Consider the following 6,863-nt stretch of genomic DNA (forward strand, 5'->3'; position numbering starts at 1 on the left):
ATTACTAGCCAAAAAATCACTTACAGTATTAAATTTCTATAAGGGTACAAAATATTATATATTCCTTATTTATAATAAATCGCATAGAGCAAGCTTGAGCAGCTCCATTTATTGCAATAACTTTATATGCAGAAATAAAAACGTGAATAGAACTAGCTGTATCAAGAATATGCTTGTATAATAGTTTATTTATGCTTAAATAAATGTATGTATATGCATTCTTTTTGTACACAATATTATAGTACGAATAAGCAGCTTCAATAATATTTCTTAGATATATGAAGTCACGTGTCATTACAGCGAGACCCGACAAACTGTTTTGGAAGTTGTCATGCATTGCGATCGAGAAACAAACCGCGCTATGGAAACAGCAGGATTCTATGGAGAAATTGATATATGTGGGCACTAAGGGCGAAGAAAGCATGGCTAGAGTGTTTGTTACTGATACATTTAGGTAGTAGGTATATTATGCCATGTGTCTCTGGCCATCTCTCCTTGTGAAAAACGATATAATGATGATTCTTGTTTTCAGGATGGAATCACTTGTATTGGTGCGGGACATAGCACTTTGATTTACTGGAAACTTTTCTCCCGCGAGGAATGCTGTGATGAAATAGCGGAACACCGGCTACATCCATCTCGCGAATGACGAACATATCATAGATCTGACGGCGATAGACAACACGATCTACAGTTGCAGTGTCTATTATATCAAGACGTGGATGCTCACCAACACCGGTTTCGTCCATCAAAAAACTTACGAGACGATATGCGATAGCAAAACCGTTCCTTTCGTACACATCGCGATAAGAATAAACTGAGCGAGAAAGATAATTCCTATTTGTGAGAGAAATAATCGTTTTCCTCCATATTATTCAAATGCAGATATCGCGTTCTATGTCTCGCTTGTCGAGACAGATAATTCGTAAATGTAGAATAATGTAGCACAATTAATAAAAATATAAAATTCAAAAAGTACGGGTCTGTTTTCATAGAGAAAAAACCATTGTTTCCGTTAAATGGATTTTTTTTCTGTAAATAGCTGCCATTTTGTTTTCCGGGGGTTTTTTAAAAATCGGAAAACCATAAGGCTTTCCAAATTTAGTCTAGTTTAATAAATTTTTTGTGTTTTTTGTTTCAGATTAGTTGGCAAGGCTGTGGAGCGCTTCGCGCGCATAAACTTACGTCGTTTGTAGCTTCATGGCGTGGAAGCAAGAGCCGTTACTTTGACATAAAAAAAATAATAATTTCTTATGTAACAGTACAAGAATAAAACCCCTTAAAAGTTTTTTTCAAATTCATTTATTTTATATAAAAAAAAATTCCTGAAATTTAAGCATTTTTTAGGCCTCTGAACGGTTACCTCCCCTTAAACTCGCACCATTGCCGAAATAAAAAAAATACGTGTCGATTATTTTTCGATGTTCTACAAGTGTGCCAAGTTTTATTAAAATCGGTGAGTTACACTTCCGTAAGTCTTCTCGTGAGTTTCGTCAGAGAGAGAAATTTGAGAGAAGCCATATCCTAGTTTTTTTCGTGGGACCATCAAAACCCCCTGTACACTATTGCCAATACATCCATTTTTAAAATTGGTACTACATATTAGACACGTTCATTTTCCACCACTGTCGATAAAACATGATTCTGCAAATGTAGTGGTGTTATACATATATGTATAACACCATTAAAAAGGGCCGGGATGGCCTCTCTCAGGTTTGGTGTTTCCACCGCAAGAGCGCTCACCCCAACTCAACTCTGACCCGGTTCGAACCCTCGATGGAAACTTAGGGGCTGCGCATAATGTATAAGAATATAAGAAAAAGGTGTATCTTTGCGCACATAATGAAAGGAATAAGGGACAGGGATTTTCTATTCCTTTCATTGTGCGCAGCTCCTTACACACGGTCAGAGAGGTTTCTCTCTGCCGGTGTATACAGTATACACCACCCTCACTTTCGTTGAACCACCGGTCAGTTCGAGCAGATCGAGTAAAAATATTCAGATTTGCACGGTGTGAGAAAGAATGAATGACGAGAATGCACGCTGCGCTCACGACGACGAGGAATATGCACAATTGTCACTGCTACGTCTGCTACGTGTTGTTGGCCGTAGAGTCGGAGTACTGCCTGGGCCAATAAGAAGAAAGAAAAACGACGGCGAGGAATATGCACAATTATCACTGCTGCAACTCCCGGTGGAGGTTTGTATAAAAAAAAAAAACGTCAATTTTCTCGTAATTCACGTACACGTGCACGAAATTCTTTTTTTTAATCGTCGCTATTATTTCATCCGTCAGGACGAGCATTATGGAACTCTTCAGAATAAATTTCGATCAAAATTATTCCATTTTCTCTTTAACAGACACAATAAAAATCTAGAAAAGAACTAAACCATTCCGAAATAGTTCCGCAGTAAGTGCGCAGTATAGTCACTTGTCGACGGCGTAGAGTATGCTCACATCGCTTACTCAGCAACGGTGAACTCTCTCTTTCGTTCTGTCTCCGTCTCTTTTGGAACATTTGTTTGGTTGTGCGTTTAATTATTTTGTTGGACTGCATTTCAGATGTTCCTGCATATATGCTCCTTCCTAGATGCGTCGACGCTAGTACACGGTTTGAGTTTAGTGTGCAAACAGTTCTACCTGATTTTAAAGGATGATGATTTACTGTGGAAAGCGCGAATTGACCATATATTGCCGAATGCTAGCCACTCGCTTTTGTGTCCCAGTTAGCTCAAATTGATAGCACCTTACGCCACGACTAATCCTTTTCGTCAATAAATAGAACATTCTCTATTTCATTTTACGCCAGCGCTGTTCGAAGCATTTGCAAGTCATACATTAGCTGCTTAGCTCGTGTTAGATTTTATTTCGTAGTATTTGCTCGTCTTAAAAAAAATAAGCGTGTTTTACAAAACATATATTTTTTACTTACAAAGAGTCACATGAAACAAGTTTGAACAACTCCGTTTATTGCAATAACTTGATATGCACAAAGTAAGAACGTGAATAGATCTCTCGGTGTAGAATGTTCTTGTAGTTTATTTGTACTTAATTCAAGTTGCACGTATATAAATTTTTTTGTACTCAGTATTACGGTACGAATAAGTTTTCATATTCTTTTGATATAAAAAGTCACGTGTCCTTACAGAGAGGCCCGACAAACTGTTTTGGAAGTTGTCATGCGTTGCGTTCGAGAAACAAACAGCGCTGTGGAAACAGTAGAATTCTATGGAGAATTTGAGATTTCGGGAGCCTTACAATGCAACTTCTGTGTTGCTGATGCCCGTAGTAAGTAGCATATTAGGAAGAGTTTTTGCAATACCGTCTTTCAGATACGTATCTAAAAACGTATATAATGATTCTCGTTTTCAGAATGGAATCACTTATTTAGTTGGTAAGAAAGATCACAGCTTATTTTACAAGAAACTTTCTTATGGCAATAAGGAACCCTTTCACGAAGTCGACGTGTGGACTGGGCGTGGATTGGGTAGTCTGACGGCGATAAACCACACGGTCTACAATTGCTGTCCAGATAATACGGTCAAATCGTGGGTGCTCACCAACACCGGTCTCGTCCATGACAGAACTTACATCTTGTACGTGGTAACAAAACTCTTCCTTTCGCCCGATTCGCGCGATAAGAAGACTGATCAAGGAAGATAATTCCTCTTTGTGGAAGAAATAATCGTTTTCCTTCAAATTACTCGAATGCAGATAGGTACCGCGTTCCGTGTCTCGCTTATCGAGACAGATGATTCGGAAACGTGATTCCAATGTTCGCTTGTTAAGTCAAATTCACTTCATATTACCACTTCACGCGTATTTTTTTCATCAACGTCAAATATTTCAGAAGTGTGGCCTCTATACGTAACCCCGCATTTGTTGAATTTTGAGTTTTTTTACCCGTACCATATTGAACTACGGAAACAATATTTTGAACTGTATTCAAGAAAACTAAGAAATATAAAGTTTTGTTAGCTCAGCACTATTTCCCGTTTGAGCTCAATTTTTTGTAGTAAAAAGATGCTAATCTGAGCCATATTGTGCCGTTGAAAACACATCGATATATTTATTCATTTAGTATATAGAAAAGAAACGAAAAATCTGTTAGAATTTATCATTTATTAGAAAAAAATCAAAAAGTAAACATAACAGAAATTTGACATTTTTAAATGATTAAAAGTTATGCTGTCAAATTTTTTTTTATTATTTACCTCTTTTGTAAAATTTTTTCAACCCCTTAATTTTTTTGTACTTGTTTCGATTGTCACTCAATTATTTCGCTTAGCACAACTCAACGTAATTTACAAAACTAGATTATTTGTCACGATTCGGATGGTATGTGGAGTTTCGAATTTTTTTTATCCCGAAAACCAAACCGGTGTTTACATTGTCGTGGTGCCACGGCCGAGATCAGACGTGAGACGTAAATGTACGGGCGTGAGCCGACGCTACGGCCCATTCCTAATATCGTATATAATAATCAAACATGCATGGTTTGATTTTTATATGTATACGGCTCATATTTCACACTTACACCTGATTTCGACCGTATAGTTCCACGACAATGTAAACACCGCTTAAGTTCTTAACAAAAGCTGTATTTTAAAGTCTAATAAATTGATAAGATCTTTTTGTCATTAGAAAAAGTTGTTGTACTTGTCGAGCACAACTCGACACAACTTCGAAAAATTCGAAAATGTCTGTTTTACCTCTTCTCTTATGATTGATTTTTTTTATCAACACCTTGAATTACGGCTATTGTTTTTTTGTGTTCTGTTATCAGCACAATATACTATGTACAACTCGTAGAAATATAATAAATTGTATTATAACTTTGTTTGTTTATTACTGTTATATTTATTTATCGATTTTTTTAAGTAATGGATAGATATATCGATGTTTCTTCAACGCCGTAACATGACTCAGATTAGTATCTTTTTAATACAAAAAATTGAGCTTAATCAGAAAAATAGTACGGTGCTAAAATTTTATATCTTTCAATTTTTTTGATTATAATTCGAGATATTATTTTGGTATTTGTGGCAAAAATTAGCAAAATTACAGTCAAATGCAGCACAGTTAACAAGAAAACTTTAAATTCAACAAGTGCGTGGCTAACAGAGATTTTGTTTTTTGTTATTTTTTTAAATATGCGCTTAGCTGTCAAGATGAGGTTTGCCACAAAATAGCAAAAAATTTAGGGAAGATCGGGGCAAAGTTGTCACTATTTTTTCGGTGCCGATTTCTAACAACAAAACAAATAATTTAGTAAAATGTAGTATACCCCGTTGTAAATGGTGAACCCTTGGCTACAAAATTTATAAGGGAATTTTTTATCTTCGTCGCTTTGTTCAACTGGTACAGAGTATAAAACGACAAAGGTGCAAAAATTGAAATGTCAAAATTTCCGGGGCAGAGTCGTTACACCCCCAGGGCGGAATCATCACTCCATTCTCGGATTGAATTTTAAATAAAAACTTATAATTTCGATCATGGAAAATGATAGGATATATTTTATTAATTATTTTTTAATAAAAAAATAAAAACATTAATTAAAAACACGATGGCAGAAAATAATTACAAGAAAAACGCATGCATCACTTATGTGCCCCATGCTCGTACGAAATGCACTGTTTCTCGTCAGCTCTGTTCTCTGTCATCTTTGAGCACACGCAGCACATATTATTCAAGTTTTCGCCGGAATCCGACCACTGCTGCTTCTTTGACTTTGATTTTCGCCCGAAACCTCCATGATATGGCTTGGTGACGACTTTGCCTCGGACACAAATTTTAAAAGTTTGATCGCCCATGAAATATTATAAATCAACGAAAATAAAAAAAAACTTCACTGGATTCGTGTTCAGCATGCATTACTTTCAGAATCACTTATCTCTAGATTCGGAGAGAAAATAATATTAAAAATTTTCGACGCGCAAAAATTTTCACTTTTAACCTCCGAAAACACATTTGCCTTAATAAAAACCACAACATGGCATATAATTTCACTAAACTTCGATGTTTACATGAGCACCATAAGTAATGTTTACAATATTAATAGTGAGTTCACACAATATATATACAGATTTCAAGATAATTGTAGTGACGACTCCGCCCCGGTGACGACTCTGCCCCGATCTCTCCTATAACCATGTAGTTTAATTAATAAGAATATACAATTTAAAAAATGCGGGTCTATCTGCATAGGAAGTGCGGCAACAAATTTGATAGGTTGCGGGATGTGTCATCGTGTCCGGAGCAGGCCGTCTTTGCGACCGGCTCATTCCACGGAACAATATACGTGTTCGATTCGAGATCGAGTAGTAATAAGCCGTACAGACAGTACCGACCCCATATACTACAGACGTCACTAAGCTGGTCATGAACACGGAATATATCTTGTCCGCCAGCAAGGACAAGACGGTATCCATTTAGGATCAAAGAGCCGGACGGGCCATGAAGTCTATCAGAGTAATGTCATCCCGTATTTTTAATACCGAGAAACGAGACACGATTACGATTTCGCAGGTGCACCTTTTAGATTCCAGATGAAGCGTATCCCACGTGCATGAGTATGCGACGGGATAATTGGGTTTGCGTCGGGGACGACAAGGCGAAGTTGCACATGCTAAATCTAAATAACGATATTGAGCTAGTGAAATCTTATTCCACCGAGCATATGGGCATGATAACGGAGGTGCGTCTGACGCACGGATGCCTGATAACGAGTTCCTATGACGGCACCGTCAGAATTTCGACCCCTACGGATCCGCCAAAGCCCATCGCTACTTTATGTTCAGCGTTCCTCGTTGTCGACAGCGTGAGTATTACACGCGTAAAATTTGTCGAAAATGTATCATTG

General features: G+C 37.2%; 1 pseudogene; it reads left to right on the top strand.

Annotated features, from left to right (window-relative positions):
• Window positions 1-2,419: 2,419 nt before the first annotated feature.
• LOC112465021 lies at window positions 2,420-6,821 on the top strand (annotated as a pseudogene).
• The last annotated feature ends 42 nt before the right edge of the window (window positions 6,822-6,863 follow it).

This window comes from Temnothorax curvispinosus, unplaced genomic scaffold, assembly GCF_003070985.1.
Source record: "Temnothorax curvispinosus isolate PA1 unplaced genomic scaffold, ASM307098v1 QBEX01014816.1, whole genome shotgun sequence".
Lineage (NCBI taxonomy): Eukaryota > Metazoa > Arthropoda > Insecta > Hymenoptera > Formicidae > Temnothorax > Temnothorax curvispinosus.